Genomic DNA, 24,154 nt, shown 5'->3' with positions numbered 1-24,154 from the left:
TCTTCTATCCATTCATCAGAGAATGTCTTAACTAATCAGAGCCAACTGTTTTTCCTTTACTTTAGTATTTCTCGTGGATTGTCCTGATGAGTGCAAGATGAGAAGTTTCTACAAAATGACATTTTTCAGCAAATCTCTAGTTCAGTGTGGCCAAATGGCCCAATGGCATTTATGTTCCTCCATGGTTATTTACCCTCACCAGCTCAAAAAGAGAATAATTTAAATGATTAGGTTTTATTCCAACAGCAGAAAATTTGTTAAAGTCTTTTTTGAACTTGATTATTTTTATCATGTTGCTTTTCTTTACTTTCTCAATTTAATTTCCCATTCCATTCCAATTTTTTCCTGTTTGAAGTATCTTTAATTCACCTTCTCATTTTCCTTCTCATTATTCATGTTCTTATTCTTCAATCATCAAAATCTCATTGGTTAAGCAGATAGACAATTGGCCCTATTTTTAACCAAGGTCTCAGATGTGCCATTGTCCTTTTCACTCCATTTTTAGTTCAAAACACCAGCAATTACAAGACAACACATTTAAAATCTGAAGATTAAGGAAAAAAATCTAACAGTTGCAGAACGAGATGTCCCACTCCTACAAGATCTGGACTTTTTGTGCCTCTATTGTCATGAATTTAGTAACAATGCCCCTCAGCATTACTAACATTTCTATTTTAATAAATTGCAGATCTTCCTACCTCTAATCTTCTTTTGCTCATAAGCCACTTCTGGGCTCACTGCTCCACTGAAATGCCAAATTTACTACACAACCACACAAACTGTGTTACAAAGTTTTCTCTCAAACCCAGTCTAGGCCCCTCAGGACTTATTCTTTACAGATCATATCGTCCAACTAACGTAATCCCAAAAAAAAAAAGATGATGGCAAATTAAAAAGCAAAATGATACAGAGAAGTAAATGTTACAATTTAGCACAGGTCATCAACCAATAGGTCCCAGTTCAGAATTCAAAGTCTATGTGCCAGATTTGTGGTTCTAACAAGTTCCCCATTTATTTTAACGGAGGTCCCCAAATTCCCATAAACCATCCTACTGCATGAATCTTATGTGCTGTGAGTTCGCAATTCCAAAGCATACAAGTTTAGAAAGAGAAATTAGACTTATTTTTGTTTATTAATTAAGAAATGCAAATTGGGGCCACAGTCATATGCTCATTTATCTGATTAGTAGTGACTTCACGCAAGGGTCAAAGAAAGTAACATAGATTTAAAAAATAATAATGGTGCAGGTATTGTGAACAAGTTTGGGAACCCTATTGCTGAACCTGATCAGATTAATAAGTACTCACATAATTAGAGATGTCTTCTGTGGCTGGAGAGTCCAGGACTGGCCTCCGGTTACAAACATAATCAGGAATCCATGAATCCAGCAGCAAAGAAACTCTGCAGAAACAATCTTTCCCTCTTTTTTAGTCATCAATGTGCCATGTTCTTATGATTTAAATGTCCAGCGGAACTGGCAGACCCTACAATAGGAGCTGTCAAAGTAAATGTGTGGGCTTCAGATGGGTGAGGAAGGATATTGTGCTAGCTGGATAAGGTCAGATAATCTCCAGGTAGCTGGGGTGCTAGGTGGGTAGGTTGCTAGGCAATTGAAAAAGTGATTGAGGCAGGTCACGGGTGGAGGATTGCTGGGTCCGAAGAATGGGAGGGGTTGTCAGTTCTGGACGCCACCAGCCTAGTAGGCAGGTTACGGGGTTGTCAGGTTAGGGGTTTACGTCGAGACCAGCAGGGTTGGGTCAGGGACTGGTTGTCAGTAGTCCGGTGAATATGTGCAGGTATGTAGGCAGAAGACACAGAGTCTTCAGGAGGGAAACACTTTGTGTAGAAAATAGTTGCTGGTTTGAGCAGATCATATGATATCAGGTTTTGAGGGGATCTGGCCAGAGGGTGACCATCAAGTTTCTGGGGGGATGTAAAATGATGAGAGAGGTCAGTTTTAAACTCATGCAGTTAGACATGTTAGGGAATTGTGCATAGTTCCACATTCACCTTTAATGCATGCTGCTCCAACTACTAGCTCACTGGCCATTGGAGTACCGGAGCAATTCTGTTAATAGGGAGACAATCAGGCTTCAGTGCTCATTGAAGTGAGGACACTTGCTCTGCTTTGTAATAGTGGCAGGAGATCTCTTACATCTACTTGACAGACAGGGTTTTGGCTTCTTGTAGCATCTTATAAGACTGCTCGGGAGTGTCAGCTTGGATCACACACTGAAATTTGTATTTCAAGACGTGAACCCACAAATTTGTGACTCAAATAAGAATGCTAGCAAATGAACCACACATTGCAGTTTTGGAAGATCTAACCCAATACGTCTTTACAAACAGATTATTCGATTTAGCACAACACTTACATGCATTTGTTCAGAGTTTACTCAATTGAAAAGATTTGGCAAAAAAGTAGGACGCCTTATTGATTATGTTCCAACACTGATTCTTAGTCTTACAGTAAGTAAACCCATTAGAGGTCTAATATTTACAAAATACCTTCTTGGTCAACTTCTCAGTCAACTATTAAGATGTCACACTTTCTTAGAAAAGACATTATTTACTGCACTGGTGCCTCAAAAGAATTGAAGTGACCAAACAGCAATTAAATTCAACATCTCACATCAGTTTACTTAATTAGAATTAAGCAGATAGGCAATTAGAAAATACATTACACACTACTTTTTCCAAAACATCCAGACAATGTTGCAGTTGGAATTGTGATAGAAAGCAAACAGAATGTATTGTTGTCCCTGTTCTCCCAAGCATCACAGTCAAAACAAAAATACAAAGTAAACAAGAGCAGTCATTTTAACAGAGAAAGTTCCCAAAAATTGGCTAATAATTAATCTATCCAATAGGCAGAACACACAACATCTAAATTATATCTGGTAACATCAACCAGAAGAAAATAAATGCCAGCATTCTGAACTCACATTATAAAATGGAACTGAAGTCTTAACTCAGCAACCTTCTCAATTAAAGACTACCATTTTGAAAGAACAAAACTTGATCCCAGTCATAGAATATTATATTTTACACTATTAAACTGTGCATCAGAATACTGGGAGAAGTCAAGATGTTACTTATACCTAAAATGCTTACATTTCAAGCAAAATTTGGAGTGTGTTGATATAACCATGCCTAAATCACTGAAACACTCAATTTAATGAGTTTGTGCAGCTTTATAACAGGCCCTAGCCTTTCCAAATGATAGGGTAAAATAAAGGAAACACTGCTGAGGTAGGACATAACTTCCTTGAAATCAACGTGCTCCTGGAATTTAACCAAGCACTCAGTCGTTCGTGCATGAGTAACAACCATGATCCTTCAATGACAGACAAAAGCCTGTATGACTCTAACATCTTACATTTTTAAAGCTTTTCTACATTAATCAACATTGTTTTCCTGTTATCACTGAAAAGTACACAACAAACAAAGTTCTGGAACCTTTCCTATAAATCAAAAGATTCTCAACATGGCACCTTTTGCTCGGGTGACTAAAGTTTGTTTAGTCTCTAAGTTTAGTACGAACGCATCCGCGTAAAGTTTTATATTTCAAAATGAAAGGTAGTATCACTAACATTGGCTAATTAGCTAATTAGCTCCTTCCCAAGTGTGCTTGGTCAGCGTTATAGATTGGGGTGAAGGGGTAGCAACTGATAAAGTTACATGTGGAGGATCAAGCTGTTGGATTACATCACAGGTACGAAAAGCGCCATACAGAAGACATTGTACTGCCACTGTATACATTAAAAACTTTACTAGAATGTAGGATAGTTTCAGAGGACTTGAAGACATGTAATCTTACTGCTATTTAATAATGTGAATATCCTATACCACAAATTAGTGAACTATTTTTGCCAACATTATACAGTCAGAGACGTACAGCATGGAAACAAACCCTTCAGACCAACTCATTCATGCCAACCAGATATCCTGAATTTATCTAGTCCCATTTGCCAGCATTTGGCCCACATCCCTCTAAATCCTTCCTATTCATGTACCCATCCAGATGCCTTTTGAATGTTGTAATAACTCACTGGAGGAGGAGGGTCCACAAATAACCCCATCGTCAATGATGGAAGAGCCCTGCACATCAGTGCAAAAGGATGAAGCATTCACAGCAATATTCAACCAGAAGTGCCAAGTGGAGGATCCATCTCGGCATCCTCCAGTGGTCCCCAGCATTACAGATACCAGTCTTCAGCCAATTCGATTCACTCTACATGATATCAAGAAATGGTTGGAGACACTGGTTACTACACAGACTACGGGCTCTGACAACATTCCGGCAATAGTACTGAAGACTTATGCTCGAGAACTTGCTGCTCCCTTAGCCGAGCTGTTCCAGTACAGTTACAACACTGGTATCTACCTGACAATGTGGAAAATTGCCCAGGTATGTCCTGCACACAAAAACCAGGACAAATCCAACCTGGTCAATTACCACCCCATCAGTCTACTCTCAGTCATCAGTAAAGTGATGGAAGGTGTCATCAACAGTGCTATCAAGCAGCACCTGCTCAGTGATGCACAGTTTGGGTTCCGCCAGGGCCACTCAGCTCCTGACCTCATTACAGCCATGGTTCAAACATGGACAAAAGAGCTGAATTCCAGAGGTGAGGTGAGGTGAGAGTAATGGCCCTTGACTTCAAGGCTGCATTCGACCAAGTGTGGTGTCAAGGAGCCCCAGCAAAACTGGACTCAATAGTATCAGGGGCAAACTCTCCAGTGGTTGGAGTCATACCTGGCACGAAGGAAGATGGTCGTGGTTGTTGGAGGTCAGACATCTCAGCTCCAACACATCTCTGCAGGAGTTCCTCAGGGTAACGTCCTAGGCTCAACCATCTTCAGCTGCTTCATCAATGACCCTCCCTCTACCATAAGGTCAGAAGTGGGGATGTTCGCTGACGATTGCACAATGTTCAGCACCACTCATGACTCCTCAGATACTGAAGCAGTCCATGTTCAAATGCAACAAGATCTGGACAATATCCAGGCTTGGGCTGACAAGTGGCAAGTGGCATTCGCGCTACCCAAATGCCAGGCTATAACCATCACCAACAAGAGACAATCTAACCACCACCCCTTGACATTCAATGGTATTACAATCACTGAATCCCCCACTATCAACATCCTGGGGGTTATCACTGACCAGAAATTCAACTGGACTCAGCACATAAACACAGTGGCTACAACAGCAGGCCAAAAGCGAGGAATGCTGCAGCGAGTAACTCACCTCCTGACTCCTCAAAGCTTGTCTACCATTTACAAGGCACAAATCAGGAGTGTGATGGAATACTCCCCATTTGCCTGGATGATTTCAGCCCCAACAACACTCAAGAAACTTGATACCATCCACGACAAGGCAGGCCTCTTGATTGGCACTACATCCACAAGTATCCACTCACTTCACCACCAATACTCAGTAGCAGCAATGAGTACTGTCTACAAGATGCACTGCAGAAATTCACCAAAGATCCTCAGACAGCACCTTCCAAACCCACGACCACTTCCATCTAGAATGACAAGGGCCTATACAGCCGCAACATCACATCCGACCTCCTTAATGCACTCACCAACAAAGGCAAGCATACCAAATGCCTTCTTCACTACACTGTCTACCTGTGATTCCACCTTCAAGGAACAAGAACCTACCCCAAAATGTGTCTTCATTTGGCAACACTCCCAAGGACCCTACCATTAAGTTTACAAGTCCTGCCTTGATCTGCCTTACCAAAATGCAACACCTCACATTTATCTAAATTAAACTCCATCTGCTACTCTTTGGCACATTAACCCATCTGATCAAGGTCCTGTTGTACTCTGAGGTAACCTTCTTCACTGTCCACTACACCAACAATTTTAGTACCATCCACAAACTTACTAAACGTACCTCCTATATTTATATCCAAATCATTTATGTAAATGACAAAAAACAGTGGACTCCAGCACTGATCCTTACAGCCACTGCTGGTCACAGGCCTTCAGTCTGAAAAACAACCCTCTACCACCACCTTCTGTCTCGTACCTTCAAGCCAATTTAGTATCCAAATGGCTAGTTCTCTCTGGATTTCAAGTGATCTAACCTTGCTAACCAGTCTACCATGCAGAGCCTCAAACAGCTTGCTGAAGTCCATATAGACAATGTCCAATGTACACCATCTGCTTTAATCTTCTTTGTCACTTCTTCAAAAAACTCAATCAATTTATGGCAAAAAAGGTAACAGAACCAAAGTAAAAGATAAGTGGGGAAGCATTCGGAATTGAAAATGTAAAGCAAATACAAAGATTTCAAAACAGAAATTTATGCTTTACCAACCTTATTGAAATCTTCAAAGTTTAACTGTGAACATGAATAACGCAGCCAATTTGATACACTTGAATATCCAAAGTGCAAGATAAAAGTACCTCAGTGAAAACTAATTACTGAAATCTGACCATGTGGCGTTAGAAAACAAGTAGCAGAAATAAATGGCTGGTGTCAAAACAGAGCATTAGATTTAGTCATTCAGGCTAACACAAGGTGAAAAACGGTACTCAGCACATATCAATGTTGTGAACGTTGCTGTTCATCACTTAAATGATTCAAACTGGCGAATCTGAAGTGTAATTTCAAATGTGAAAATAACAATTTGGGGCTAAGGATATAGCTGACCATGAGGAAGACTGCAATAAAATAAATTAATAAGCTTGCAGAATAGGCATGCAAATGGAAAGTAAATTTCAATTTAGACAGATGAAAGACAGCACACTATGGGAGGAGGAATAATGAGACCATATATTCTATGAAAATCAAGTTCAAATGGGACAGAAGAGCAAAGAGATCTGGGGTGCACATTCACTTATCATTAAAAGTAGCAACACAAAATAGAGCATTTTAAAAAAATGTAAACAAGTCATGAACATTCATTTTCAACAAGACTGAATTGAAAGGAGAAATGTGGAATCTTGGTTTGACTATAAATGAAGAATTAGAATTAGGTTTATTTTCATGTGCACTCAAGTACAGAAATACAGTGAAAAGTTTACAATGTTGTCCCTCATGGTGCCATATCTCGGTACAAATCTTAGATACAAAATAGAGAAATGAAGAAAAAAAAAGTTACATTACCTTACAGTGATTGTATAGGTTATATAAAGGATACAGTCAAACTACTGAAGGGGCAAAAGGAGTTTACAAGGATGGTACAAGGAGAGAGGTTATACCTGCCAGTAAAGGTGAAGTACGGTAGGCTTGTTTCACTAAAAAAAATGAGAAGACTTAGATGATCAAACAGATGTCTTTAAAGTTATTAAAAAGTTTGATAGGGTAAGCAAAGATGTTCCTATTTGTGGTGCAGTCCAAAACTAGAAGCTATACATACAGGAAAGTCAAATAAGGTATTTAAGAGAAGCCTCTCTCCATACAAAGAACAATACAGAACAGGATCATGCCCTTTGACCTACCATTAAGTAAAAATGGAATGAGCTACAACATGGAGAAATTATAAAGAAGAAGTTTTAAAGAAGGAAAACAAAACAGAAATGCTGGTTGTGAAGTAAGATAGAAGCAGGCTATTGTGCAGCATAAACATGAGATTTGATAGGCCAATTAAGAAAAACAGCCCATTTTTGTGGTATAAATTAGACGTAATCCTACATATAGAACTTCCTCAGACATTTTAGGTTTGGTTTTTTTTTTTGGTTCTACAGTATGGCTGCAGTATGTAGAACATTAATCTATTGTTACTTAAATTCGACATCTTTGATTATTTCCATGATGTCTAATCAGAATGTTAACAGCATAGTTAACTGCAAAATTAAATCTAATGGATGATTTTAGTCTTGGCAACCTTTCACAAGTCACTCTTCTGATTTGTCCCACTCATCTGTGACTGTAAAGTAAGTGTTTGAGAAAATCATTATACATATACACACTCTCTCAGACAGAATTGTAATGGGAAGAGGAAGAACCAGTCTAAGGAGTTTGCCCTCACCAACACCATGCAGTTTCTTTAAACTAATCAGGCCCTTTCATACCATTCCCATCCATTATGGAGCTAATCTACCTTCCAATCTCTTTTACCCAACCAGATTAAGGCTGACAAGGAGCACAAGGTAGCAAGAGGATAGGGGCCCTATTTTCCAATCTCACCATTGTGAAATGTATCAAAAATGTCACTCAGCAATGACATCAGACAGGCAGGAACTTCTACGGTCAGCAATCATGCAATGTACGATACCCATTTCATTGATAACATGTCAAAATCTGTAGGCCATTGCGGTCAGCCTAAGTAAGGTTTTAAATTTCATTTTCTAAGGATTTCTTGTGAGCTGCAATGAGTGACAGCCTTCATCCTATATATTTCAGGACTCCTGACCTGGCATTGCCTTTCTCTCCCAGCAATGACACCCTCAAGGAACACTTTTCACTCTCCCTGCCATTCTAACATCATCCTGAGAATTATCCAGCTTTTGAGCACAGATGTATTTACAGCTCATGCCCGCACCCCCTCCCCCCACCCCCCCAAAAAAAATCACATACGCTGGTTTCAGCCAGGATAGTATAATCGGCTATTTAAAATGGCCTTGGGAGCTTAGACAAATTCTCCATGGTACATTTCCTTAGGCCTCTCCAGCACAGCAACACAAGCACACTATAACTGAAAATTGACCGCAATATCATGTGTTTAAAATCATATTTCACATTAGGAATATATTACAGGAAATTTGCATTTGATGGATGCAATGAATAAACGCACCCATGATGCTGTGCACAAGTAAAGGTGTGGTGGGGAGAAGGGATAAGGAGAGAGGTGATCTTCTCCTGGTGGAGATAGCTTTAGACATTGTTCTGAAGGACCCAAGGCGAGAAGTAGAAGGTCTTTCAGGAGAGAATTTTAAGGAGTGCAATTTCAACGCAGATTGTCTGCCATTGAAGGTACAGAATTAAAATAAATTATATTCAGAGCAGCTTAAAATTGATGAATGGAAAAATCTATATCAGATACAAAACTGGAGGGTGACAAGGACAGTGTAATGTTACCAAGAAATTTGTAGACAACGATTTTGAAATTAACATATTGAAGAAAAGGAGAATCAGTCTTGAACTGAAAGTGTTAACTTTATGGCTGCGGACACAGTGAGAGACAGGACATAAATGGCAGTATTATGGTTCAGTTGGATGTTGCGGGGAGAGCTAAGCATGATAGCAATTAAGAAACTGAGTCTAGAAGTACAAATGAAGCCTGGAGACTAAAGGAAGGGCAGAAATTATCCCTGATAAAGTCCAAAGTATTAGGTACTTTCTAATCAAATTTGAAAAAAAAACAGGAATCACTGATGAAATATTAACAAAGTCCATCTGAACAGACAATCCCAAATACCCACTGTGATAAAGGTAAAACTGTGGTATCCCATAAATTGCTAAATTATTACATGACTCTTACTCAAACTATTAACATGCTGCAGATTAAGAGACAGATTAAGTTGGACTGAACAAGACCTGTAGACAGGATGTTTTACGATTGCATAGATGAAACATGTAATAAAGAGTCTTCATGTTAAAAAAAATCTAACCTGCATTATGATTCATTGATGAAACATTTAACTTGCAAATGACAATCTGATCAGCAGACTCCAATTTTCAGCACTTCTGCCAAAGCTCAAAATACAGACAGTGGCATCAAATTGGGTGGTGAGTGTAAGGAGGATACCACGAAACACACTCTGCATCCAAGAGCATTGAATGGGAGGTTATTCCTTTGACACCTATTTCCATGAGGATAGAATTAAAGCAAGTATTAATTCTCCATCTTCCATTTGGCAACTGAGTTCTGCTGATGGCTAAGCTATTTGGAGTGGTGAACCACATGAAAATTAAGATTTATCTCCAGCCCACAATGGTGTTAATAATTAGTAAATCAGAGATAGGCCATCTGAAAAGGGCAGTACAAAATAGCCTCTGCATCACTGTATTTGCGATTACATTTTTTAAAAATCAGCGAGGTTCCCACGGCTTTCATGCCCATCTCCAGGTCAATTGCTTGCTGACAGCTATTTGTCCAGATTCACTTGTAATTAACAGACATTTGACCAAGATCCTCGAGGTTAACTAGGTCAATCATTCCCGGAATAGGAGAGAACAAAATCATTAATCGGATTTGCACTGTTAGAAACATGGTGTATTAACTATTTAGATGTGATAATTTACCATTAACCAATATTAAACTGCAACTTAAATAAAACAAATGAACTGTAAATGCTGGACATCAGAAACAAAAACAGAAATTGCTGGGAGAAGTCTGCAGATCTGCCAATATCTGTGGACAGAAATCTAAAGAAGGGTCACTAGACCCGAAACGTTCATTTTAATTTCTGTCCACAGATGCTGCCAGATCTGCCGACTTTTTTCCAGCAATTTCTGCTTTTGTTTAAACTACAACCTGTTTTGTTTTTCGTCCAGCATGAAAACTACAAATGGTGAAACGGGCATTTGCAACAGGAATCAATCACTGGTAAACTAAATTAATCACAACTTTCAGAATGTAACCTTCTCTTACAGTGAGACCAAAAAAAAGACAGCTTCGCAATGCTGAAATTATAGTGACAAGTGGATAAACAGCGCTTCTGGAAGAAACACTCCCATGGGTTTTGAATAGTGGCGGACGACACTTCAGACGCGCTGTTTAAGTACCGCTAGACCCCCTTCATTCTCTTGAAGCTGTCTCTTGCTATTTGGTCCCCAGATATAATCAGAGCATCAGCCACAGCAAAGTATGCGGAACACTTCCCTGTTAATCACCCACCACTTGATGCTGAGAGAAATGCCAACAGTGCATTCTATTCCCCTGTTGCTTTATTGGGGTCAGGCTTAAAAGATTCCCTATCCTTATCCGGTACAAAAAAAAAGCTTTAATTACGTTACGAGTAGATGGCATGTTTTGGACGCGGCTGAGCGAGCCAGTTTCTTCCCCCTCCCCTCGAGAACCAGCGTTAGAAGATTTCTCGTTGGATTAATCAGACCTGACTTTTCCCTTTATTATTTCTGCTCGATCCACACGCTGGTACACAAGATCGATAACAACCTCCCATTGAGGGGTGGGGGCGGGAACGCATAGAGGAAAAAAAAACCCACAGGTTTTCTAACTCTCGACGCACAGTAATGCTCTAAGCAGCAAAATCGCATTCATTCATATTCTAATAACTATGTTAACGCCGGAGCGCCCTTGACAACGTCGCGCCCAAATGATGGCGAACTTAAAAAAAAAAGCATCAGCATCTTAAAATACTAGAATTCTGAATTCTTTATTAGAAAGAAACAGGAACTGTGAACTTGCCTGAAGGCTTAATAAAATAAATGGGGTTAATATTTTGTGTTGTAATCTTTTTGTCCAAGTATCAAACTGAAGCCACCACGATAAAATGATATCCGGCAAATACAGCCCGATACTTCTGTTTCCTCCCTCTCCAATGTTATACAGTAGTTTTTTCGTACAATATACATGAAATACAATGTAATGTCTCCATCCCACCTCAGACACGGCTCCAGTTCCCTTCTTCCGCCGATCGCGCACACACTGATGCAAGACGTCAGCAGCATTTAAGAAGCCGCATGATTAAAAAAAAGTATGATGTACTCTCCTCCTTTGATTAAATAAAAACGATCTTAACACTTAAACACACCGAAGAACTGTCCGGAACGGAGGCGATTACAGCAGCCCCATTCGACAATGGAGGGACAGAGGCTGGAGGACAGTCAGAACAGAGCCATTAAATATTCAAAATATCACATTTCCATTAGCGTTGTCGTTCAATGGCAAAGCTAATTTTAATTTCTGGCTGTTTGTGTGCGCAAAAAGAGAGCGTGAATTGTACTGCCAGACCCCGTTTAAATTTTAGAACGAAACATCATGCTCTCTCTCCCTCTCCTCCCAAATACAGGGAGGATCACTTCTGTTTCAATGTCTACCTAGACCCTACAAAACAAAATTCCAATGACAAGAAACCGGTAGAGAGAGGTTTACCGTCTTTTTGTATGTGTGTGTGTGTGTGTGTGTGTGGCCGTCTTGTTTAACTCTGACGATTTAAACAAAAACAACCTTAAACTGGATGCTTGACGAGAAAGAGGAGGGGGAAGAAAAAATGTCGTTTCATTTGGACTTACCGAGTCCGCGTGCCTCCAGGTAACGCCGGGGTGGACTGAGGTGGAGGAGTGGTGGAAGGAAAAATAAAGTGTGCTTCCTGTTTTTGTTGAAAATGAAATAAAAGAAACACACGCACACACAAAAAAAAAAATTTCCTAGAGAGGGTGCACAGGAATCATCCTATCAGGGGAGAGCAGAGAGGGAGGCATGAGCTGTAGCAACATCAGCATCCGGCAAACCAGCGTTAAGAAGCTCCCACTCTCACTGGTAACAATGTGGTGGAGCTAGCCCAGACGCTGCTAGAAACTCCCCCACCTCCTCCCTCCGTCTCTCGCCCTACCTCCACACTCCAGCAAGAGAAGCGGGAGAATTTCTCTCCGTCTCTCTGCGCAAACGCGATACCTCCCTCCTGCCCGCCCTAGTCTCCATATGGATCGCCCAATTCGAGTAGCAGGCAGCGGCGGCAAGGCCCGTCGCCGCCAGTCTTGAGTCCGACAGCCTGCTCAAGGACTGACTGGCGGTCAGTGGACAGTTAGAGTTCAAGTGCTTCTTTCAGCAGCTAACCTCCCCCCCCCACATTAGGTTCTGAGGAAGGGTCACTAGACCGGAAACGTTAACTGTGATTTGTCTCCACACATGCTGCCAGACTGCTAAGCTTTTCAATAATAATTTAATTGTTCCCCTTTCCTTCGGTTCTTGCTTATTGAAGGGGAACTCATCATGAGTTCTGCCAAGCTACTTATTTCCCACCTGCCCTCCCCCACAGCAAGATTTGAATGTCTTTTGTTTGAATGTATCTGACTGCACATCCTGTTACGATTTTGTATCACGGTTGTGGAAAAATCTGAATGCCCCAAGACTTCATTGGGTTCGAGGGAAAGGGGGAGTGGAGTTTGGGAATTAAGGCAGGGGGTCAGGATTGACAACTGAAAGCCGAGGCAAAGCATGTGGCTTTTAAGCAGTTTGGAGGAGAAAATGGTATTAAGACGGGGGTGGGGGGCTTTGCAGAAAGACAGGTTAGACATTTGAAATTGCACGGGTTGTGCCCCTACTGCTGAACTAGGAGACCCCAGTTCCAACTGCTTCAGAGGTGTGCAATAACACCATTGAGCAGGCAGGTTAGAGGTTCAGTGCAGGATTGGAAGGCCAAACGGCCTGTTCCTGTGCTCTATTGTTCTTCATTCTTTTGTATGAAATTAAAAAAAAGCACTGGCATATTCAAATAAAATAATTGCCAGTGGTATGTTGAAAATGGAACCAAATTTGCTGGACATGCAAGTGTATTAATACTCTTCATTAACAGTTTCTCATCTTTTATCACACTTTCATGCCTCACCATGCCCGCCCCCCCCCCCACCAAGAATTAATACTATTTTGCTAATCACCATAGTAAATAGAAAAAAAGTAACTAGAGTTCAGGTGGAGTAGCTTCTGTAATTTAGCTGTAGAACTAGCAATCCAATACTCATTAGAAAATTCAAAATCAGTTTTACACAAGAAGTGTTTTCACACTAGTCGATGAAGCTAAAATTGACACATTTAAATTACTTCATAAGTTTCTAATTTTAGTTCTGTTACCAAATTAGGAAAATAGGAACAGCTTCAGCCCCTTGGACCTGTTCCACCATTCACTAAGATTATGGTTCAATGTATCCTAACGCTATCCACCCATTGTGGTTCCATATGCCATAATGACCCTTAGCTGCCAGTAATCTATCAATGGCAGAGTTCAAATTATTATTAAACAAGTTTGTATTTCTGTGTAAGAGAGTTTCAAAGTCTACCATCATTTGCATGAAGAACCATTTCCTACCTTTTCTGAATCACCTGGCTCTACTTTTAAGATTATGCCCATTTGACCTAGACTCTGTAGCTATTGAAAAATATTTTTTTCTATCTACCTTGTCAATTTCTTGCATAAGCCGAAAAAACTCAATCAAGTGAACCTTTAGCTTTTATAGTCAAAGAAATACAAGCAGTCTTCTCATCATTTTGCCCTTGGAGTATGGATAACATTCTGTGATAGAATCTGTTATCAAGAACATGATGAAAGGGCACTTTTAAAACCCAATATAATTGGGCAGAGTCAACAGTTTTCTGTAAGGGAAATCATGTTTGCAGGTAACAAGCAGGGTCTGATAATGTAACCTATTTGGATTTTCAGAACAGTGTTGAAAAAGTGCTACACAGGACATTGGTACACACGATTTGGATTTATGGGAAGAGGATCATTTATTATTATTATCCTGATCAACAAACAGAAAACATTGTATTGGAGTAAGGCAGAATGTTAGGGACTAACTTGTGAATTGTGGCAAGGATCAGTACTTGGGTCTCAGCTACTGACCTTGACTTGGAGAAAGGAGACAGGTGTAATATGTTTAAATTTACTGATGATGCAAAGCTAGATGGGAACATCGTGAGGATATAAAGAGGATTAAACAACGAAGAAGGTGACAGATAAAGTACCATTTATGGAAATGTTTCATCATCCACTTTGATGGATAGATTTAAAAGCAGATTATTTTTATAAAATGAGAAAATGTTGGTGTTCTGAGGATCCTTTTGCCAAGCTCTCACAAAGTTATCACTCATGTATAGCAAGTAGTTAGAGTGCAAATGTGAGTGGCTCAGTGGTTAGCACTGCTGCCTCACAGCACCAGGGACTGGGGTCCAATTCCACCCTTGGATGACTGTCAGTGGGGATTTTGCGCTTTCTTCCCATATGTGTGTGGATTCCCTCTGGGTCCTCTGGTTTCTTCCCACAGTCCAAAGGTGTACAGGTTAGTTGGATTGGTGATGGGAAATGCAGGGTTACAGGGATGGTGTAGGGGGGATAGGTCCGGATGGGATGCTCTTCAGAGGTTGGTGTGGACTTAATTGGCAGAATGTCCTACTTCCACACAGTAGGAATTCTATAATTGAAATGGTATGTTAGCCTTGATTATAAGGGAGTTTAAATATCAGAGTAAGGAAGCATTACTGAAATAGTATGACTTTGGAGAGAACTGGAATATTATATGGTTTTGTCTCCTTCCCAAAGAAGAATATACTGCCTTGGAAGAAGTGCCACAAAAGTTTATTGGATTATTACCTGGAAAAAGAGGATGAGCCCATGATAGAAAATTGAATAGCTTGATCTTTAGATAAGAAGATCTTTAATCTTCTGCATTCAGAAGAAAAGGAGATGATCTCTTTGAAATCCATAAAATACTAAAGAGGACTTAACATAGTAAATGCTGAGAGGCTGACTGCCCTGGCAAGAAGGCCTAAAGTTAGCACTGAAAGTCTCAGGATAACTCATTTAGGACTGAGATGGGAAGAAATTTCTTCACTCAAAAGGTTGTGAATCATTGAAATTATCTATACAAGAAGACTGTAAATGTTTGCTCATATTTCTTATGTTTTGAATTTGTCCTGAATTTGTTGAAAAGGGCAGTTATACCCATTGTAAGACACAGTGCTCAGAACTACATTGCACTCCGGATGAAATGTCACCAGGGTTTTATGTTGCTGTAGCAAAACGTTACATTCTAGCTGCTGGTTATAAAGCGTAATATTTCATTAGCATTTTAGATTTTTTTTGTGCCTGATGACTATAGTTTAGTGATCTGTGTATGAGGTTCACTAAATCTCACCCAAATTTTCGTTACCAATGGTATTTTATATTCTACATGACATAATTGGGGGTTTTGATGCCCTTTTGTATCTGCATGTTGCCCCTTGGTTATATCATACAAAAAGACATTGTCAGGTTCCACGTGTACACTAATTCTACCTTCCTTGACCCATTTGTGGTCTCTAAATTATTGATCTGAGACCTGACAAAGAGTTTCTGGACTTGAAATGTTAACTCTGCTTTCTTCCCAAACATACTGCCAAACCTGCTGAGTTTCGCCAGCAATTTCTGTTTTTGTTATTGGTCTGTTCATCTGACAAAACATTTCTTCTCACAAAATGCTAAGAAGTCCAAAGCCATTGTCTTCAGTCGCAGCTGCAAATTCCATTTCCAAGCAATCTACTTCACTGGTAACTCTAAACCAAGCTGCTTGCAACTTTAGTGTTACATTGACCTCAAGAGGACTTTATGATCATGTATCCAAGCTTTCAAAACCATCTATTTCACCTTTGTAACATTGCCCAGCACTGCCTCTGTCTTAACCCATATGCAGCTGAAACCCTCATTCATGACTTCTTGATTTCACAACTTCAATGCAAGCATATCTGGTCTCCCGTATTCTACCTTTTATAGTCTTGAGTTCACCCAAAGTGCCGCTGCTCGTGTTCTAACTCTCAACAAGTCCCATTATTTCTTTGCTTGCTGACTAGCTTAACTCCCAGTTTAGCCACACCATGATTTTAAAACTCTTATCCTTGTTTTCAAAATCCTTCTTAGCCACCTTCTCTTTACCTTTATCATTTCTAAAATCCTACAATCCTCTGAAATACCTTTGCTTCTCCAGTTCTGTCCTCTTGAGTATTATAGATTTTAATTACGACGTCACTGGTGTTCGTTCCTTCAGTTGCCCTAGTCTTTGAATTCCTATGTCTAAACCTCTCAGCCTCTCTTCTTCTCCAAGATATTCTGTAAAATGAGGACTTTGACTCAATGTCTGATCATCTTCCTCACAGTTGTTTTGGTGTCAAGTTTTGTTTAATTAGTCACCTATCCAGAGCCTTTGAACATTTCACTGCGTTAAGAAAGCTACATAAATGTAAGTTGTTAGATATCTAATAAAAAAGCTCTTGGATGGAACATGGGGCAGAATTTCCCCATTTGCTATTAATGCTTTATCAAGTGAAATTCATAACATCCGATCTGCCACGGCTTGGAGCAACTTTTTTCATGCAATCTCCTGTTCTTCACCTCATTCATTGTACAACTGGGTTCACGGCTGGCTTTCTTACGGAATTGTGCATCTATAGAAGTGTAAGCACTTGCCATCACCAGGACCTTCTGGATTTTATGCCAATGGTTCCATTTTTAAAGGCGAGCTGCATATCACTGAAAACACTGCAAGCTAGGAATAGCTGTTACACTGTGGTACTCAACCGTTATTGCCTAGTACATGACCAGAGAAAAGAAAACCTTACTGTCCACTTTGCGAACAGGGACCTTGTGTTGGTCAATGGAGTGGTTGAGAGGAGAACAATCCTTTTGCTGCAGACAACAATACAGGCCAAGCCACTTTGTTCCTCCCAAACTATTAACCTTTTCTGCCTTCTGCAATTTCTACCCGCTCAGTGGGGATGCTTCAGTACTTCTCCAGCTTGTGCATGACCACCATCTGCCCGTCCATACACCTCTACCTCACTCAATCCCTCCCGTTGTTTACTGCTGGAAAATTGGCCTACTCCATGGACTAATGTCTCCACAGTACCCCAACTGACACACCCACAATCTCTGAAAGATTGCACGTGATCTGCTGCACTTGACATCCCTAAACTGGAATAGGACTAGCTCCTGGACTGACTGTGGTGGTACCCCTGATTATCTGTAGTCACCCTTTAGCCATTAAGGACTATTCTGTTTTAACTTTCACACATGCTAATGCTAGAAACACATACAATGTGTTTCCTATGAAAACTGTTGTCAAATGCTGTAGGTGTGACCTGATGTAGCATAGTACAACATAGAAAATGTCTACCCTGTTGACTGTTCAGTGCTCTCCACTGTGACAAGCTACTCGCCTTTCCCAATGCAAACCACAGAGGCTGGCAACCTCCAACTAAGCACTAAAGACCTTATGCACTAAGAAAGCTGTGTGACCCACACAAAGGTTGGCAGCCTATAAATCAGTGCTGAAGTCAGCGAGTGTGTGCTAGAAAACAAAGTATAAGTAGAGAGAGAAGTTAATAGCCTCCAAGTTAAAGCAAAGTGTCAGAGAGCTAAGAAAGCAAGCTAAGATCTTTAGGGGTAACCCGTGTAGGTGCATGAGATTCTGTGTGTCCCTGCATACAAAATGACTTGGCAGAGGCATGCAATCATAGCTATCCCTGAGTTCAAGTAAAATGTTGGAAGAGTTGAAGCAGTATGTGTGTTATTCCAAAAGCAGACATGCTGATTTGGTGAGGCTGGAGGTTTGCTGTTGTTAATGTGATGAAGGGTTGAAGACGATGGTAGCCGTAGAACTTCCAGGGATGCTGTTGTGAAGAAGCATTTGCATTTTGGATGGGACAGAAGTGTTGCAGCCCTGCTGTAAATTACATGTCGGAAATTTGCACAGTCTAGTTTTTTTAGGGAAGGAAAAGAAACTTGAAAGAAGCATATAAATAAGATGATTTGGCACATAAATGAGAGGCACATTCTTGAGAATAAGGTAGTTGCTGCTCAATGGTGAGATTCTGAAGTTGCCATTTAAGATTTGAGAGAAAAATCAGAGATCATTCTTGACATTGAGATTCCAATTCTTAAAAACAAAATCACTATATTTTCTCAGCAAAGCTCAGTTCACATCAGGAAAGCAAATTCCATCCATGGCCCTGATAGTTGGCTTATTGTCATGAAAATGCTATATTATTTGATTGATTGGTACTGTTTTCCTTTGGGTGGGTTGAGCAGGAGTGAGAATTACTTGTCCAGACAAAGGGAAGTTATTTTATTTGTTCCATTTAGTGCTGATGTTTCTCTTACTCACTAAAAAGAACCAAAAAAAATTAAAAATAGGGCTTGAGAGAGGTCACAACGTTTTAATGGCACTTCCCAAACTAATGATTCCTACCATCCAGAAAGAAGAGGGTATGGGAGTATAATTACTCCCAAATTCTTTTCCAAATCACATTCTGATGCAACTTACCTCTTCACCATTGTGTCAAAATCCTGGAACACCTTATGAAATGGCATTGGGAGTGCTGTCACCACATGGGTTGCAAATTTTCAAAGAAAAAGCTCACTGCCATCTTTAGGGCAATTAGGTGTAGATAGCAAATGGACAGTAAAAGTTAGGCTTGCTTATAATCCTCCAACCAGAGAATGAACTTTAAAAGTCCTGAATTTGCGCTTGTACTTGGACAAGAAGTTTTGGTTTACTAATGTATTTACAGGGGCCAGGACTTTGCACCATGAGCAAGAATTCCAAACGTTATTCCTCCTGTCTTGGGTATCTGAGATATGAAGAGGTAGGGTTGAGAAAAGGGGCTTCAAGATAAGTCAGCAGAAATTCTCAAAAGTAGGAAGGGGGAGGGAATGTGCAGATCCTCAAAAAATATTCACGTTAACAAAAGAAGTTAAAATCTGCTTGGAAAAGTACTTTGAAAGTTAAAACATTTACAATAAATTGAAACAAAACTGTTTTCACTCAGAGGTCAGTGGACATAAGGTCTTTTATATTTAAGAGCCAGAGAGGGCCTCTGATGTATATAGGATAAAGAGACCCATAGATATTCTTTCTGGAGAAGGAAAGGAGTGTTGAAAAATTAAAAGATACAGGTGAGATCAATCAATGAGAAATAAGGTGCTCATTATAAAAATAGTCTTCCCTTTAATTTTTAAATTTCCAATATGGATTTGAAACTATAGGTCCTGCAAATATTAGCACCACCATGTGGCCTGTCTTAGATTGTTCATACAAATATAATTATGTAAAGTCAAACTTTATAGTTATTTTTTCCTTTGAATCAGTTTCCTGGATCTCAGCAAAATTGACATTGATATTTGTGTTCACCCATCTTGCTACTACCCATTTTAGGCAGAAATATGAAATGCAGAACTTGAGGCTAGCAATGATCAGTGTTATTTCTGTGCACACTGGATAGTAAGAGCCAGTGATTGCACATGCAGTTAGACATGGAAATCCAGATGTTGCTTTCTGTGATGCTCTGCTTTCCCAATGCTGTGCAACAACTGCAAATCACTTACTGTCCAAATATGTTGAACACCATGAAGTTCCCATGCTAACCTCGCAAATAAGAAATAAACTCATTTTAAAAAGTTAGAGCTTATCCATTCTAATCTAAATGTCCTTTTAGACTAAAAGGCCATAAGACATAGGAGCAGAAGTAGGCCATTCAGCCCATTGTGCCTCCTTCGTCGTTCAATGAGATCATAGCTGATCTGATAACCCTCAACTCCACTTTTCTTCCTTTTTCCCTTGATTCCTTTACTGATTAAAAATCTGTCTGTTTCAGCCTTGAAGTTACTTAAATGGCCCTGCCTCCACAGCCCTCTGCAGTAAAGAGTTCCACAGATTCACTACCCTCTGAGAGAGGAAATTCATGCTCATCTGTCTTAAATGTGCGACTATTATTCTGAGATTATTTTAGCAGTTTGCTAAATTTCAGTCATTGCCAGATGACCTTTCTATCACTGAAAATTAATTTTACAAATGTGGAGTCACATTCCCTCAACTTCTAATAGTTGAAACTTGTACTTATTTCATATTTTCTTTACTTTTTAATCAAACTTTTGTTTCACATTCTTTGTTTGCTTTCAGTTTGAGATGTGACTTTGAATTAAAATTGGATCAAACTCTATACTACTAACTCATGATTATTCAGTTTGATTGGTTAAGGAGATGCATAGTTCACTATTCATTCAGGCCCCAGATTCACTGCAGAGATGCTTCCCTTTTTGGATGGTTGTTCTGAAAACAAATTGTAGGGCAGAGGCCTATAAGGGACTTGTAGGCAAATACAAGTCTAATAAGGCACTACCATTGTCCATTCACCATTCGGAGCAATATCCAGCCCAAAATTCACTCAGATCTACAAGTCCAGAGGGAATGACTGCCAGATATCTGGTATTTTAGAGTGCTGAATGGGAAGGGTCTCTCTATACTCAGGGCATCCCCCTGGCAACATGCACATGTAGTGAATAAATATATTTTAAGTGGTTTCCATATCTTCTGGCTGTGATGACTGTGAAGTGTAAATAATGCAGGAATTGCAAGACTCTATGGCTGCAGAAAAAGATAATTTTTCCATGTGGATTTAGAGAGATGGTTGAGTATGAGTATGGTGCTTTGGTAACAGGTCAATAAGCTAGCTGGATTGAAAAGTAGGTCAGAAGAGTGAGATAACAAGGTGTAGAGCTGGATGAACACAGCAGGCCAAGCAGCATCAGAGGAGCAGGAAAGCTGATGTTTCGGGTCTAGACCCTAGAAGGATCTAGACCCAAAACGACAGCTTTCCTGCTCCTCCGATGATGCTTGGCTTGCTGTGTTCATCCAGCTCTACACCTTGTTATCTTAGGTCAGAAGAGTGACGTCTTGTGGAGGAAAGATCAGGCAGGAGGTGGTTGAAACTGTCACAAACAGCAGCAATGGTGCTCGGGTCACACATGCATACAATGTCTAAAAGAGTTGTATGCGTTGACTATGAGGAAGAAAGTGTGACCGTTTCACATTGAATTAAAAATGTTTGTGTGCCTTATGCCAACTACTTACTGTTTTCTCTCACTTAATTTAACTCGCCAATGATATTTGTCCTGGGCAGGTCCAAAATAAAGTCTTGCACAAGATCCTTAAGCCATATGCAGTGCACAAAAGTAGGAGAGATAGCGCCGTTGTGTACGTCAAAGAACAAAGAACAAAGAAAATTACAGCACAGGAACAGGCCCTTCGGCCCTCCAAGCCTGCACCGATCCAGATCCTCTATCTAAACCTGTCGCCTATTTTCCAAGGATCTGTATCCCTCTACTCCCTGCCCATTCACATATCTGTCTAGATACATCTTAAATGACGCTATCGTGCCCGCCTCTACCACCTCCGCTGGCAACGCATTCTAGGCTCCCACCACCCTCTGCGTAAAGAACTTTCCATGCATATCTCCCTTAAACTTTTCCCCTCTCACCTTGAAATTGTGACCCCTAGTAACGTCATGGAAGTTATTTTTGAAATACATACTTTTGCCCATGTAAGTTGAAACCAGTGTTCGGATTCATTCATGTAATGTTCTTTATGTAATAAAATGACAAAATAAGGGGATATCTGGACCACTTCCAGCAGTCAACAAAGCTCTGAGATGACTTCCCTGCTGACCATACCTTCCAGAGCCATTGCCCGTCCTTAAGGTTCAACATTGTCTTTTGGACTCTCTGAACATAATGGGTGGGTACCATTTCTTCATTAAGACAGTTAGCAACTGGGAATGGAAATCTTGATGCAAACATGGACTATGGATGATATGCATGATAATGGAATAGTGTAGGTTAGATGGGCTTCAGATTGGTTTCACAGGTCGGCGCAACATCGAGGGCCGAAGGGCCTGTACTGCGCTGTAATGTTCTATATTCTATGTTCTATGAGAAACACATTTGGACAGTTGTGCTTCCTACAAGTGCAGTTAGGAGGGACTTCTCAGATGCGGACAGGGATTTGTGGTTAGTCCATTTGAAACAAAGATGTTTGTTTTGTATCTGCCCTTTGGTGAGTATTGACGAAGTATTAGCAGCCTGTGAACGGGGCCTAAAACTGGAGCTTCTGGCTTAGAGGTATGGACACAACCCATTGAGCCACTAGACATCCATTGAGTTACTCCAATTTCTACTGGTGATTGCGGGTTTTGAATTTTTCATAGGGTTTTATAACCATGAAAACCTTCCATGCCATGTAAATGCCAGGAATACCCAGTAAAATCTGAAGCAGTGTGACCAGTTAGCAATTTGCAGTCCATTGTTATCCAAGTTGATTGAGATTAGGGTGGAAATTTATCATCAATCTATAGCTATCAGAAATTCATCTTAATTGGCAGAACATTCAGCAGACATGAAAAGTTATCACATTTTGTCCTCTGTTTCCAGACAATTGATCCACGAGTTGCTTTTCCCCTTTCTCCTTTTCTTAGAAAAACATAATTTTTGCAGAAATTTGTCTTTTTTGTCTGGGTGTATGCATGTGTAAAATTGAGGGGGTGTTGTTTTAATTCCGGATCACTTTTTAAGGGATAACCAGCATTTTTTATTTGCTTTAAGAATAACTTTTGTTTATAATAAATGGATTATTTTGATTTTATTAAAGAATCCTAATGGACAGTTATTTTTGATAGTGGCACTAAAATGAAGCAATAGGCCATTTTGGTAATTGAATCAACAAATCTATGCTAATAATATTGCTGGTGGAGTAATAGATCTTGATTGTAAGATATAGAAGTAGATTTAGGCCATTTGGTCCATCAAATTTTCTCCACCATTCGATATGTTTCTCAATCCCATTCTCCTGCCTTCTACCCATAACCTTTGATCCCCTTATTAATTATCAGCACATTGCTCCCATCTGAATCATCTCAGATGTTATTCCTTCATGCCATTAGAAATATCTGGGTTTTCAATATAATTCATTCTTAAGATGTGCCATGCTATTTTACATTACTGAGGTAACAAATGCCGTACCACAGCATACATCAAGTACAAGTTAGTATACAACACCAGTTGGATAAGCATACCCGATTATTTGCCAACTAGCTAGCATTTGTATACAAGGTGTCTTTGAGATATTTTTGTACCCACTTGGTCAGAAATGTTTTTTTTTATTTAAAAAAATATACTTTATTCGTAGAAAATACAAAAAATAAACACACTTTCACCTACCCGGTCATCCTCGCCGTCCCGGATTACCCTGGGGGTACGTACACCAACTAAAGGGAAAAACAAAGGAAAAAGAAAAACACCGGTGGTCATCACTACCGTAGTCATAGTTGGCCCCCTGACCAGTTGGAGGAGGCGCCAGCTGGGCCCAGTTCCTGAACAGGGCCCTAATACGGTACGGCCGAGGGGTCTTACACGGTGGTCTTTCCCCACCGCGCCTTGGCGGCGGCTGCCGCAAGCTTTAGTGCATCCCTCAACACGTAGTCCTGAACCTTGGAGTGCGCCAGTCTGCAACACTCGGTCGGGGTCAGTTCTTTCAACTGGAAGACCAGCAAGTTGCGGGCAGACCAGAGAGCGTCTTTCACCGCATTGATGGTCCTCCAGGCGCAGTTGATGTTGGTCTCGGTGTGCGTCCCGGGAAACAGCTCGTAGAGCACGGAGTCCCGTGTCACGGAGCTGCTCGGGATGAACCTCGACACAAACCACTGCATT

At 40.3% G+C, this 24,154-nt stretch overlaps 1 long non-coding RNA gene across 1 annotated transcript in view; it reads right to left on the bottom strand.

Annotated features, from left to right (window-relative positions):
• LOC125486799 overlaps positions 1-12,342 on the bottom strand; it is a 363,489-nt gene extending 351,147 nt beyond the window's left edge. Inside the window, exon 1 of the long non-coding RNA XR_007265421.1 lies at positions 12,162-12,342. This is a non-coding gene — a long non-coding RNA (uncharacterized LOC125486799). The remainder of the gene's footprint in view (positions 1-12,161) is intronic.
• Between the last annotated feature and the right edge of the window lie 11,812 nt (positions 12,343-24,154).

The sequence above is a fragment of the Rhincodon typus genome, chromosome 2 (genome assembly GCF_021869965.1).
Source record: "Rhincodon typus isolate 14 chromosome 2, sRhiTyp1.1, whole genome shotgun sequence".
Lineage (NCBI taxonomy): Eukaryota > Metazoa > Chordata > Chondrichthyes > Orectolobiformes > Rhincodontidae > Rhincodon > Rhincodon typus.
Note: the sequence above shows the minus strand (reverse complement) of the source record. Positions and strands in the feature narration are given on the sequence as shown.